The sequence below is a fragment of the Prenolepis imparis genome, unplaced genomic scaffold (assembly GCF_030444845.1).
Source record: "Prenolepis imparis isolate NDT839.2.m4 unplaced genomic scaffold, iyPreImpa1.0 SCAF_10, whole genome shotgun sequence".
Classification (NCBI taxonomy): domain Eukaryota; kingdom Metazoa; phylum Arthropoda; class Insecta; order Hymenoptera; family Formicidae; genus Prenolepis; species Prenolepis imparis.
This window is the reverse complement of record NW_028141168.1, coordinates 16,652,430-16,667,182: the sequence shown is the minus strand read 5'-3', so window position 1 is coordinate 16,667,182 and position 14,753 is coordinate 16,652,430. Positions and strand designations below refer to the sequence as shown.

The following is a 14,753-nucleotide window of genomic DNA, read 5'->3' as shown; positions in this document are numbered from 1 at the left end:
GTCATCGGAGTGTAACAACGTCGTTCGAGCATCACAAAACTTATCCACCTTTTATCACATTATTCCGTTCTCTTTTATTTTCTCAGTATAGTACACGACAGAACAAGAAGAAATCTGTTCGAAATCTGTAAACTTTAACATTTTTTTTTTTCGGATATTTACAACCGTAAAAAAAAATATTTTTCATCTTCAAAATTGATACGCTCGTTACAGCTCAACTTTTATGACGCTCGAGCGAGATCAGAATCTTGCGTTTATAAAAGATAAAAAAGATCTTAAATAGGTTTTACTGAATCGTAACGAGATAGAATAGAGTGCAGAGTCGCTTATTAAGTGCGGGAAATTGATTTTGAAATACGGGGTTAAAAGCGCGGCACGTTAATGTGTCAAGGTTAAACGAATCGGCAATTTCGTGTCTCGAAGAAACATGGAAAGAGAAGAGAGAAAGACGATCCGTAATATTAGGCGTCGAAATCGTTAACACGGCTGAGCCGCGCGTACACCCTTCAATTACTTCTCACGTACACCGCATCGTACCGGATGGGTTATGGTTTGCACTCACGCACCACCGTAATGCGTTAGAAGCGTCGACGCCATAAGGTAACCGTAAATATCACTTCAACCGAGAAACCGATCGTTTCGACGCGAAATGCGAAAGTTTACGCGGCGCAGATTCCCCTTTCACTCCTCGAAGCATTTCAACACGCGTGTTACAGAAAGAAAGGCTCGGACGGATGCATGACGGAAGCGGAATCGAGAGGTACAATTTAGCTCATGTTTATCGAATTATTTTCTTCCTCATACTTTTTTTTCTACATATTACTGCGCATTATTTTTGTTATTTTGTCGTCATATTTTTCGTACTCTTTCCCGTGTATATATATATATTATACTTTATTCTTACATATATTTCCGGAGCAAAATACTCTGCTATACTGTCCCATCTTCAGTAAAATGGTAGGATATATATTTGTTTAGGGTAATTTTTTTTAAGCTAGAAATGGGATTGAAAAATAAAACATTTTTATTAAACGTAAAACGTTCACTTACGACATGTTTCGTTCTATAAATAGAGCACAGCACGAGCGAAGTGCAACGTAATACCGGTGTGACGGCACGTGCTCTAACGCGCACACACAACTTGTCGTCATATTGGTGCGGGTGTAGATACGTGGTGTTTGTTCGCCAAAAGAGGGAGAAAAAAAGAGCCGAGGGGAGAAAAGGTGCGAGAGAGGAGATGGTAAAAGACTCGGCGCTGAATCGCCTCGTTGTGTCGACAATCATCCCTTCTTCCCTTCCTCCTTTTTCCCGCCTTTTATCTATTCACGCGTGCGTCTTTCTCCATCTTTCTCCCCTTGTATCGGGCGCGGTGTTACGCATCTTTCTTTCACCATCGTCGACTGCTTGAGAGAAGCCTCGCCTCCCTTCGACTACCCGCAGGAAACGTCGGCTATCTCGCCGGTTATCTCTCGGCGGAGAGAAGGGTACACACCTTCGTTGTCGCGTCAAATATACGGAAAGCGATTTTCAACCAAACCTGAGATCCGCGATATCCTGCGTCGCTTTTATGTACTTCTTAGACGAGAGGAGCCATCGTTCTTACAAACTGGGAGATCAATCGTTCAACCGCACATATCACGCTTTTTAATAATTCTGTTTTTATTTTAATAATGGAATGTTATTTCGATTTCAAAGTATATAGAAAAAAGGAGGCAGAATTTATTAATTCAGAAATTGTATTACATTGCAAAATTACGAAGATCATCAGTCACGATGAGCAAACTGGTGTGCAAAGAAGACGTCTATTGAAGACGTCGCATTATTAATAGAAGCACCATGCAAGCCATGGACGAAAATCTTTCCGTAATCGAGTCTTGTGTGTTTTGTGTTTACGGCCGAGTTTCATTAAAATCGCTCTTCTTCGCACTAATTACTTTGGTAAACGCATCTCTCGCGGCGTAAAAAAATCCGGTTGAACTCGCCCCCTTTTCGCCCCCTCACCCGTGTGCTCTCGCTTCTATTGCTCAACGTGTTTCACAGGTTACCCCGAAGTCGCGTTAGCAAGGCGTCGCTATTCATTATATCGCCTGTTCTTTTTACCCGCGAGTAATTTCTTCATTCGAGGTTTCACGTTAATAAACTCGCTTTTACGACGCGAGCTGTCAGCTCGTCGTCAGCCGGCCTTAGTTAAAACTTCTTTGACCGTGACGCGATTTTTCCCAAATGCAAATCATATAGCTCGTGGCTATGGCGTTTTACTCGAGGAAAATAAGTACCGACAGGTCTCGAGAATCCCGTGTTACCCTTCGACCTCTCTTTCAACATGTACTTAAACTCATATCGTGCACTCGGCATGTATATATTTTTGATGATTGACTGTAATAATGTAAATAACACGAGTCAATCATTTCAACCATCTCAATTTTGCAAAAGTACCGCCTGGTTAAACGAGTGGGTGATTTGCTTTTTTAAATTAACAGAATTATTCTGCCAGGGGAGGAGCACAAAGAATCATGTAAATTATTGTATTATATTATTATTATTTGGAAAATCATCTCTTTCTTCTATTAAATATATATTTATCGTAATTAATGTTTCCTTCGAATAAATAAATGACTTAATCAAGAAATATAATTCTCAGAAAGAAGTAAACAGCAAAATCTCACATTTTATTTGTAACAGTACAAAATATCATCAGATTTTTTCATTTACTTGATGAATACAATTAGCTACATATTGTGTATATTGTCATCATGACAATGTCATGGTGTTTCTGCATTAGTGCGGTGTTAATTTTCAGAAAAATAACGTTTAACTTGTGTATCGAAAATATTGACGCATAATTGCTGGGGGCTACCCACAGTTTAGGTATGCAAATCCGACCTCGGAGTGTCTCGTGCCAAATCGCGTGGTATAGAGATTGTCTGAAAAAAAAAAAAAAAAAAAAAACTCGTCGGGTCGAGCTGTTAACTCGGGAATATATCAAATCGCATTCCACAGAAAGAGAGAAAGAGAGAAAGGAATGTAGTTTCCGTGTGTCTCCAAGTTGACGCTAATAACAGTGATTTTTGCCGGCTCTATTAGCGTATTATTATGCAGGAGAGAGCTTCGTGTGATGTCGTCGCGTACAATAGAAATGTCTGTTGTGGCCCGTTTAACAAAGTTTACAAAGTCCCTACATGAGCATAAATATTCATACGTTATTATATAGGAGGCGCGCGTCCTTTCTTCCTATTCGTTCAAGATTTACATTTTCAGCTCTCTCTCTTATACAGTTGGGCAGCAACACACGCACTACCGTCGGCCGTCGTCTATCGAGATGCCATCAGACATTCGTGACTGAATCCCCAATACACAGGTCCCCGTGCCATTCTCGTCCTTCCAGAAATTACCGAGTAGTAGTCCTCGGCGCGCAGACTGCATCAGCATTTTAAGCGCGCGTATCCTTACTATCGATACTTAGACTTTTAGACCTATTTGAAATATCGACGTAAACTGCGAGCGCGATGATTTACGCGGCAATATCGAACCTCGATCGAGCGCCGGGGTTAATCCTTTACTCTGATATGGTATGCACTAAAACCTGTAACGAGAGTCGTAAATTTCCAAAGTTATATCGTGATCGACAAGTCTGATATGTTTTATACGAAAAAAAAGTGTCGTAAAACTTTACTCATTAAATTTTTGCGATTCTTACGTCGACAATCAGTACTTGATATTCTTTTTAAATCTTTTTCGTTTTTATTTCAATTTTTAATGATTTGGACCGCGCGCTAATAAAATGAGCTGGACGTCCTGCGTCACCGAAATAGAAAAACCCTTGGAATAAGGCGATTGCGTTATTATCCTCGGACGTGCGAATGCCATCAATCCGGTGCACCGAGACTACTCTGGTGCAACAGCAGCACGTGCTCGGGAGAGTAGAGGCTATCGGGATTCCATCGCGCTCGCGTGACCGGACCGTCGATAGAAAGTTCCTCCTCGTGTGTGCCATTTTCGTCCTTCCAGAAATTAGTAAATCCTCCACGCAGACTCCTCGCGCAGGCTGCGCCGTCGACACTCCCGAGCGTCTCTATCCTTTCTAGTAGATGCGTCGGGAATAATAAACTCGCTATGCCGAGACTGTGTCGGGTCTGAGAGAGACGTGTCAGTTCCTTCTTTTCTTATCTTCCTGCTTTTGCGCCCTTCCTGCGGTCGGTCGGTCGTCGTCTAGCTGGAGACACCTTGCCACGCGCCGGACTTTTTCCTCTTATCTTCCTGTGTCAATGTTTCTTCGTCCGTGACGTCCAGACGAATAAACATTTCGTTGCCGGGACGCACATCATATTTCGGAGAGGGAAAGTAACACTTTTCATATCGCGCTACTCGAGTAAATTTTATGTTTACGATGGTCGACGTGCGACCATCGCTAAATATTTATTGTTGTTTATTTATTGTTGTCTCTCTGTCTGTCTTTCTCTCTTTCTCTCTCTTTCTTATGTATCCGAGAACTGGGAGTATTTGATATCCATGTAAAATTTCTAAATGCAGTTTTGTATATTCACGATAGTTCAGAATACCCTTTTCTCGTCGGAAAATGTTTTAGAAAACCTGCGGTTCATTCTGCGGCGGAAAAGAGAGATCGACGCGTGGGAAAATCTGAAGGAAATCTGTCTCGTGGGAGCGAAACGCGTTTGGAGATATATCTGGCACATTGCCGAAATTTCAAAACTTTACCTCTACTGCTTTTACTATTATATTTAATGTATACATGATGATAAATGTGTCGAAAAATGTTTGAATGCTATAATGACGATAAGAATTTGTTGAATAGATGCTAAATTATATTTTCTACAAAAATAAAAGGTTGCAAGATATTTGTATATACCCTATATTATTTTTTATATACTAGAATAATACAAGCGCTAGCGCGCCATTCTTCGGTTTTATGTTTAAAAAAAAAATGATATTTAAAAAAAATAATATAAAGTTTATTTAAACTTGATTAATATTTTTCCACAAAAATTAGCTAATTAAAGCGTTAATTTGCTAATTAAATTTTAAAATAATATGTTAAAAAATTAAAATAGTAATATGTTGTAAATAATATGTTATAATACCTTATTTTTGATTAATATTTTTTGACAGAAATCAGCTGATAACTGTCAAAAATATTAATCAAGTTTAAAATATTATAACATATTATTTAAAACATTATTATTTTAATTTTTATAACATGGTACTATTTTAAAAACTAATTAGCAAATTAACGCTTTAATCAGCTGATTTCTATCAAAAAATATTAATAAAGCGAAAATTTGCTAATTAAATATTCTAGCTTACATATTTATATTTATATTGTGTATGTTACAATGCGAAATAATAAGATTATTCTAATATATGTATGTATTTTATTTGTTACAGGTAGCATTCCGATACACAGTGCGATTCACGCGTCGTGTCGGGAGTGCCGTGTAAAGTGTCGCGCGTCGGGAGTGCCGTGTAAAGTGTCGGGCGATCGTAATTATTCGTATTTTCGTGAATGTCGTGAGTGCCATCATGGACCAAGAGAGGAGGAGGAGGCTCGGGGAGGCATCGGACGACAGCGGGGCAACTGTAAGGTATGCAATATAAAAACATTTTTTCTAAACTACATTGTTTATGAGATATTCAACACACACACACATGTATATACATAATTTGAATATTTTGTTTGCAGATCAATGTGTGCTGTGTACTACAACTCCGCTATTGTACATCTCGGTGAGTGAGAAATTGTTTATTTTATAACATAGATTCCCATATTTTATAACAAATATGGGAAGAGTGAAAGAGCAGTGTTATCCTTATATGATACAACGGAATGAGATATGATTTTAAAAGGAGATAAAAAGCGGCGAAAAAAATTTTCGAAAGTTTCCCAAGTCCCTCGCGTGCATCGCGATCGAAATCTCGTGAGATGAGCCAAGGAGATGGAATTTTAACATAGCTGTAATGTAACGATTTAGCAGTTGAAGGATCGAGAGAGAAAAAAATGATATAAGCGCTTCCGTTAGCAGTTGAGTGGGCGAGAATCGATTCGTAATCTTTCGGAAAATCTGCCCATTAGTGATCCAATTTTACGAATGTTTGGAATCTTCTCCTCGTGATTTCCCTCTTCCTTTAGATCTCTCGACTAATCTCTATTGTTATGAGTTGAAAAGTCGTTGATAATGATTTCATAATTCTTAACACGTGAGATAAAAATGTTCATTTTTCTCAATATATCCTATATCTACATTGAATTATTAATTATAACCACATGATAATTGTATTCTTCGCCCAACGGTAATCCTCCGTACGCCACTTGAAAGAACGAACGGGCCCAAGGGTCCGAAGGATCCAGCGAGAAGGGAGTTCTCCCGACGGGGTGTCTCGTGGTCGGCGAGTGAAAATAATTAATGCGCCTCGTTAACTCACGAGATGGCCGCAATATGTATACAAACTTGGTGGAAAGGGTGTGTAATGGATACTAACGAATGGTCGCGTCTTATTTCGCTCCTCACCGGGGGAGGATGGTGGTATAATCCACTTTTCGGCAGGAACCGATTCGTCGGGTGAATAATTAGGCCCGTTCACCCCCGGCCGTGCCGGGGCCCCGAGATGATCGAAGGGATCTTTATGATCGTCCGCGAACGGACCCATCTTCGGGTGATTTAATAGGCGGCTAGAATGGCGCGTTCCGAGTTTCTCTCCCTTGTTAAATAACGACCCGTTATTAATTGCGTCCACCGCTTCGTCTTGCTATGAAACGGTCGGCGATTGAAAGATTTCCGATTCAGGGTCGATTGAATGATGTGATGGGGATCGTGTTATTTCTTTTCCTGTTCTCTTCCTCTTGTTTCTCTTTTGTATTTTGCTGTTTGAATATTAATAATACTTTTAATAATTTCAATCAATTATTTCGGAAAGAAATTATATTCAGTCATCGTTGATCGTTTTATATAGAGAAAATATTGATTCCTTGAAACGAGTCCATTTATCGTGTAAATATAGATGTACAGCTGGTCGAACCGCGGCTCTTTTTTGGGTATCTATAAGGATTCCTAAAGGTATGAGAATCTTATGTACACCAATAGATATTTTCAACAAACTTTTATTTGTCGAATTAAATCGCACCTGATATGAAAAAAGTATAAATATTATAATAATTCATGAAATGTTATTCTTTTATTTGAAATTTTATTACAGCTATTATATTTATCATAAATTAATAAAATTGATATATATATATATATAAAATAATATACAAAAAACTCCAAGTAACAAAATTGTGTTACAATAATTACACGCATATGACATGATACATAATAATTTAATATGATAGATAGAATAAAAACTAGCAAAATATGAGCAAGAAATGCCATATCGCTATATCGTATACGTCATCGTGTTGACCAACCTGACGGTAATTAAGAGCAACAAATTGTGCGCGGACACATTAGCGGAATCAAAAAATTGGCGACATCGGCCAAGGTTCTTTTTGCCGACGTTACCGTTTTGCGGACGTTTCTCGATCGAATTTCAGGAACGAAAGTCGACCTCGATCCCGAATGCTCGATCATGAAAGCACGAGTACAATTACGAAGACGATGAGGTAGTTCAGGCACGCCTTCCGCGATCGACCGAGAACAAAAAAAGGGTAATAAAGTGGAGGAAAAGAAAGGCCGCACACTATATAATGAAATCAATTGATAATTACTCTTGATGGGTGCAGTCGGCAATTAATTTTACGTAATTATCTATTTGAAAATGGCGCTCGCACTTTCGTCAAAATGACATAATTTATAATTGTTATTAAATTTTTCTATATCATTCATTTCATTAGCATAATTTAATTACAACGCGACTCATCCTTTGTCGGTAGTTTTTTTCATCAATTATGCAAAATTTAGAACATAAATTACATTATTCGTGATTATCATAATATAAGCCTGGAGCGTAATTTCAGAGAGATTTTATAACAGTGAAAGATAAAAAAATATTTTTCGCAGGCACTCGTACAATTTTTCTGTTTGTGTAACGCTTAAGATAAGCGATACATTTGCGCTTCACTTGTGTATCTCAAAATGAAATCCGTTTCTTTCATAATTAGGTACACGCGGGCTCGCCTTTTTCTTAATCGGTACTCTACTCGGTTTGGGTTCCTTTTAAAACTCGCCTTTAATTTGCAAAATAACTTGCGCGCGGCGGTTACTAATAATGAACTGTCGCGTACAATTAATTGCGCGTTTCGTGCTCTCCCAGAGTTTCGGTGTCGGGCGAAATTTTTATTCCCCCGGCGGACCAAAGAGAGGACCTTGTCGAAGATATAAAACGAATAAAAAAAAATGGCACCTTTCATTATCTCATGCCAGGCACGTGGCCCGTTGCACGACAACTTTCTCGATCCCGCGTTTTTCATCTGAGTAATTATCTCCACTCCCCTGCGGCTCTCGATGTAGATTAAGTTCCGCAAAAACCCTGATGCACGCGTACTATAATATCGCCCCGATAAAGGTGCCTTTCGAAAATTACTTTCGGATACGGCAATCAATTTAAAAAGTAAGTTTATTTTATAAGGTTAATTAAACTGTAAAAAAAATATATATATGCGTGCACGAAATCGTTATTAGTATATAAATAATACGGTACGACGATGCTACAATGTTAACTCTAAGTAGTCACCAGGATTCTTTTACACATTAATTAAATTGAAATATTTATTGCCTAATTGAACACATATTAATCACAAAGTGTATAAATTAATTGGTTTAAATCATCTTTGATAATCCCATATCCATGGGACAGGTATATATCGATATCTGCGCCAAACACGCACGTATTTTCTGAGATAATAAAAATGATTGAGAATCGTTACATAATGTACCAGATGTTGCGAATTTACTCGCGGAGAATCGACGCGCGTAATTTATAAACAAAAATTTAATTCAAAAATCTTATGAAAATTTAGGATAAAAAAAAAGCATTAAGCAGAGTGAAGTATTTTTCGAAGTATTTCTCGGTTAAAAATAAGGAAAAGTAGCCGCTCGCGTGAAGAAGCGTAAGCACGCGCGTGTGGATGCGAAACACGATGATCGAAGGGGGGGAAGGGGGCACTCGAAGCAAGTCGCCCGGATAATTTGAAAGCGATCCGATCTTCTCGCGGCAGCTGCCTGCCTTACGCGTAAAATATTCAAGAACTCTGCCCCCCTCCTTTCCCCCTTTCTTTCCCTATGTTAGTCGGTTTGTTAAGCGAGACGCGATGACGAAGGGAGACCGCGTTAAACTCTCGATATCTTCCCTCATAAATTCACCACGCCGTTACAAGAGGATCGCAAAGTTTGACGATTCCCCGGTTTTAACTCGGTCCGTCGAAGAGACGAACTCATTATTATCTTAGGATTTTCCATCTCGATATCTGAGGAGGTCTCTAAGGAATAATAATGTCGATTGACTTGATATAAATGCGCAGATAATGAGTATAACGGCGGCAAATGTAATCGTACCTTTTACTTTTACTTTTTTTTTGAAAGCAATAATGATCTTTGTATATATATATATATATATATCTTTAATACACATCCTGCTTTCACCGAATCGTTCGTTCGATAAAAAAATTGGCCCTCTTCATTCCCTTTTCCTTTTTTTTCTCACCGCGTAAAGTGTCGTGTTACTAAAAATGCAGACGCATCGTCGTCTTAAATTTCGAAAAATTATTATCAGAGTTGCTATAAAAATATTTTTATAACGATCGATTAACTCATAATAACGCGTGTCTTTCGTTGTGATTATATACTTACCCCCATGATACTTCGCTCGTAAAATGAATAATTAATCCTCTTATGTGTGCGTCAAATTAAAATTCGCAAACGGAGGTTAATGCTCTCTCGAAACCTGAAGAGAAGAAATTTGACAAGTAACGTACGATCCCCGAGGGAATTATAACGCACCCGCTGGCCGAATTTTCAAAATGGGTTTCTAATTTTCAAAAGAGACCGCCGAGGTATCGATTTCTCGCATTGTGTCGTCGGGTGTGTTGTTTATCCTTGTGGTTTACGCCGGGTTGTTTCACCCGGTGAGCGAAATACCGTCCATCTCGTCTTTGAGGTGATTCAGAGGAGCCCAAGGCACTTTCTTGCGGTTCGCTCCCTTAATTTACCTAATCCGCGGAGATGGCCGGCTTAGAAGAGCATCTGTGCACACTCATGTTAGTAACACGATACCAACCTCCTGTGGTTTAGTAGAAACGATAGAAACCGCAGAAAAAACGATGTATATATATCGATTATGCACCGCAATATAATAATGTGTAACATGAATGCTATTTTGAATTTCTATAAAGACTGTCATAAAAATTAAAAATTTTTTAATAATTCTGAAATAAAATAATTTATTTAACAAAATGTATGCATGATTTTTTTGATGAAAAAATTTTCTCAAAAATACTCGAATGTGTTGGGAAAGTGTGTGTGTGTGTTCTATATAACGTATAGAGAGAGACAGACTACTTAAATGTCTCATTAAATGCAAGTCGAGTGCACCGGAAATAGCTCGATTAAGAAGAAGCGAACTCAAAAGAACGCCGACGAACTTTCTTCACGAATTTTCACGTAATTCCCATTACTTGAGCGTCTTTCAGGTTCTTTGACGGTAATTATCCTGAAGATCTTCCTCTGACAGGAAAATGAATCTCTCTTTTGCTTTGACGTCCGCTGAAATTTTGATTACCGGAAAGACACTTCTAGAACTAATAAGAGGACTCTATTCAGATTTCAGAGACTTTTCAGATTTTCAATTTCCGGGATTTTTTAACGAGCACATCGACGTTTCGAAATACGTCTTTAGTCGAAGATATAATGTTTCTGCAAAGGGGTAGAGAAGCAAACGGACTTCAAACAAAGGACTGTTTCACACGCTGCTACGGACAAAGCGACCCATCTAAAATTGATTCTCTCGTACAGACAAAGGGATGAATTATATCTGTCATTTTTATTCTTGTTTACACCATCTCTCATCTAACGTCTCCAAATATTTTTGCCATTATTTCTTTTTGCGCGTCTCTTTAAGCGTCCGCGTGCGTTGAAACACTAGCGGAAGATAGTCTCCCTTTTGTTGTGGACAATTGTATGATATCCGAACAGAAGAACAATCGTGCGCGAAAAATTCTCACGAGAGAGAATTATTCAGCGCTCGCGGTAACAAAAAGAGGATCCGATGGAATTAATGGCGGACAAATTGCACGGCAAGTTTTCGGGACTTTGTCGTTGAAGATTCTCTCAAGGCAAATAGGACAGGGGCGTAGAAATTGATTTTGGGATTGCAGAGATAGAATTGTATTTTATCATAATAAATGCAAGTGTTTATGTATATTTTTTTTATTTATTATTACAAACGAGTAAATGTATATACATATAGATATGTATGTTACATTTAATAGCAATAGCATATTTATATAATCATTGCTATATAGGATGAAATAGTGATATATTTTATATAATCATATTTATGATTTATTTCTCATTTACATGTTAACAATGCGATATGAAATTCCCGTCGCTTAAAAGGATATAATGCATGTGCATTCTTATGTTTACCTATGGGCTACGCCCATGTCACTGGATGTATGTAAATGCTTCCTTTACCGAGAAATAAGGAACGACGAAAAAACTGATTGTCGAGTAATTATGCATTCCACGATCCGATGCGCCCCTCTTTCACTCTTCTTCCTCTACTTGTTCTTCTTCTTCTGTGGAACTAAGGGTCGCGGAATCCCGAAATGACGGGACAGCTACCTGGAGAAAAATTCAGATCAAGAAAGGGTTGATCGCCATTCATGATTCCCGAATTGCGTATTGTTATTAATTTTTTCGTTGCCCTTCTTCTTATCGAGAAGGGGCGAATCTTAAATCTGCAATTTTTATTTGAATTCTTTTCCCTGTGCACTATTGTATCATGTATCTTGTTCATTATACATGTATCTTTCGTTTGTATCTCGGCAGAGACTAAAAAGATAGACGTTATATTTAATATATACAAACATTTTGTATGCAAGATTGAGATGCGTTTTATTTTAGCACACACAACGAAGCAAGTAACATATTAAAATTGAAGCTGATTATATAATAATAAATATTAACACAAGTGTATAGTTAAACGTTTTCAACGTTTATTAAAATTCGCGGAATAATAATGCATTCAATGAGAGGCACAAAGTGACGCTTTCAATTTTTTCGGGTCTCCTTTTAAAGATAAAGGCCGCGAAATATCGAGGTTTGCAGGTAGAAAAACGTCGTAATGGAGGGATTCAGCGCGGGGTTGGGATCCGTTTCGAAAAAGAGGACGATCATTGTCGTCGCGCATTGTTCACGTACGCGGGAGCCGTGTCTAGAATGGCATTAAGCTTGATTCTAACTCCGGAATGATTTCAGGGTGAAAAGGGAGAATGTGTCGTGTGTCGTGCGCGCATTTTTCTCAATTTTTTGTTTCTCCCTCTCTCTCTTTCTCCTGTGGGTTTCGTACTTGGCCGAGTTGTCGAAGAGTGGCCCGAGTCTTCGAAATGTTGATTATGCCCGGTGATCCCGTCGGGAATCTTCTATACAAGGTGATTATGTTTAGATCGAACTGTAGATGTAAAGCTGAATTTACTTGTATTTTTATGCAATGAGATAATTATAATAATTGCATATAGCGTGTAAATAATTCTCTAGAAATTATTTATATATAACGAACCGTCTCTATGTTTTACATCTAATTGAAAAATAAATATTATTTAAGACATTGTAAAGAACCTTTATTGTTTATAATATTACTTACAATATATATTTAATTTAAATATAATTGATTTTTTCTAATTACAAATTTTTTTTCAATCTGTCAAAAGCAGTTTTATATTCTACTGCATCGACTATGCTTTTTGATCACCCGTTGTATCTAGATCGGGGTTTTTCACGTGCTTCATCACAGAATAAGAGACGAGCGGTACGTAGGTAGGCAGGTAGAAAAGTCGTTGAATGTGATATCGCGTAGAAAAGGAGTCCTGCCCCAAATATCCGTGATCGACGAGCGGAGTAGATCGGGACAGGGACCCCGAACACACAGGTAAGACCGTTATCCTTCGCGGCAACCAGCTCACCATCGGTGTTTCACTGATGGTTTATGGGACACTTTTCGGGGCGTAAGCCCCAACTACTATCGTTTATCATCTAGTTAAAAAAAGTGATCAAAGTCTTTTGGAGCGAGTTTCGAGGCCTAAAGCTTCGATAAAAACAGCGCAAAGTATAACAGTTTATGGAGAGAGTTCTATAAAAGTATATATAATTTTTTTAATTCAGAAACATAGATTAATTTGCATTGTTTCGGTAATGATGAGAGCTTCCACGGATATCTTTAAATGATCTCTAAATTTCTCTGCCAGGGGAAAATAAAGAGCAGAGTGGTAGTCTACAATCCCTAAATTTGTGATCGAAACATTTGATTGCACCAGATCGAGAGATTACATTTATGTACCTCATATAAAATAATTCTGTTTACATGAGAAAAAAGAGTCGAGTTCTTTTAAACGTTAGAATAACGTGTACGCGCACGCATTAATTAAAATAAAAATTCTACGTACAATAATCTCCCAGGCTGGACCTTCTGCTACTTTTTCGATGGGAACCAGTAATGATGGCTTCTCGGGATATCCATGATCTCTAAATTCGAGCTCGAGGGCAAGTAACGAACGGGGTAGTAGTTCACGAAACTGCCTTCGGATTTACGATCGGCATCTTTCGATCTCGTTATATCAGATTATTAGAACCGTATGATTATATATACCCCGATATCTCGGCTTTAAAGCAACATTTTACATGTAAAAAATATACCAATCACAATTATCGATGTAAGTCAATTATATTAAGTCAATTATCGATGTAAGTCAATTATATTAAAAAAAAATCAACATTTGCATTTATACCTTTTTGTTTCCTGTAAACACTCGAAAAAATTCAAATCTGAAAATCAAGATAATGCCAATGGTGCTTAAACACATTTTCAACGTCTTAATTAAGGACCAGGGATATGAAGATTCACGCGAAGATCAGGCGCTACCAGAGACCGGTCCATATTTTGTTCCGTCTGGACCCAAAGGGAGACGCGTACCGGGGATCTCTCGAGATAGCCGTGATCTCTAAATTCCACCCCGAAGGCAAATAGCGTATAGCAGAGTACTGATCCAGGAGACCGCCCTTGGATTTATGAGCAGCAACCAAGCCGGGCCCCACGAAAGGGAGTCGCGTGGCCTCTTACATAGTCGGATCCCTTATACCGCGCACGAAGCTCTTTGAACTCCAAGCCTGCTTCTTCATTTTTATATTCGCCTCTGAGAGAAAGAATAACGCGATAATCTATGACGGCGGTTTCCGAGGTTGGTCGGCGGTTCGCTTCGACGCTCGAATTGAAAATTTGTAAATGAGCCGCGGCGCCCTTTGACGATTTTCGAGAGATTTAAGGCGCGAGAGCGACGCGGGTTCGCGCCGATAGACATTTTTACGATCCCCGCCTTTCGTCGTTATGAAGATGTTTCAATACAATATCGCGCGCTTTCAATACACATTGACGTGGATAATTTATTTCTCTATTAAAATTAAAATCAAAATTTATTTTTAATTTAATTATTCTTTCCAAGTCGCAACGAGATTCATTCGACGTTTCGCTCGGTAATTTTTACATCATATCGCAGAGTGCGATTTTTCTACTGAGAAAGAGGACCGAAA

At 38.4% G+C, this 14,753-nt stretch overlaps 1 protein-coding gene across 1 annotated transcript in view; it reads left to right on the top strand.

Annotated features, from left to right (window-relative positions):
* The first annotated feature begins 5,521 nt into the window (after positions 1-5,521).
* The window catches only part of Y-y (yellow-y), a 46,319-nt gene continuing 37,087 nt past the window's right edge, over positions 5,522-14,753 (top strand). The window contains exons 1-2 of the mRNA XM_083048125.1: positions 5,522-5,600; positions 5,699-5,742. The gene's annotated coding sequence lies outside the window, so the exon portion shown is untranslated. The remainder of the gene's footprint in view (positions 5,601-5,698; positions 5,743-14,753) is intronic.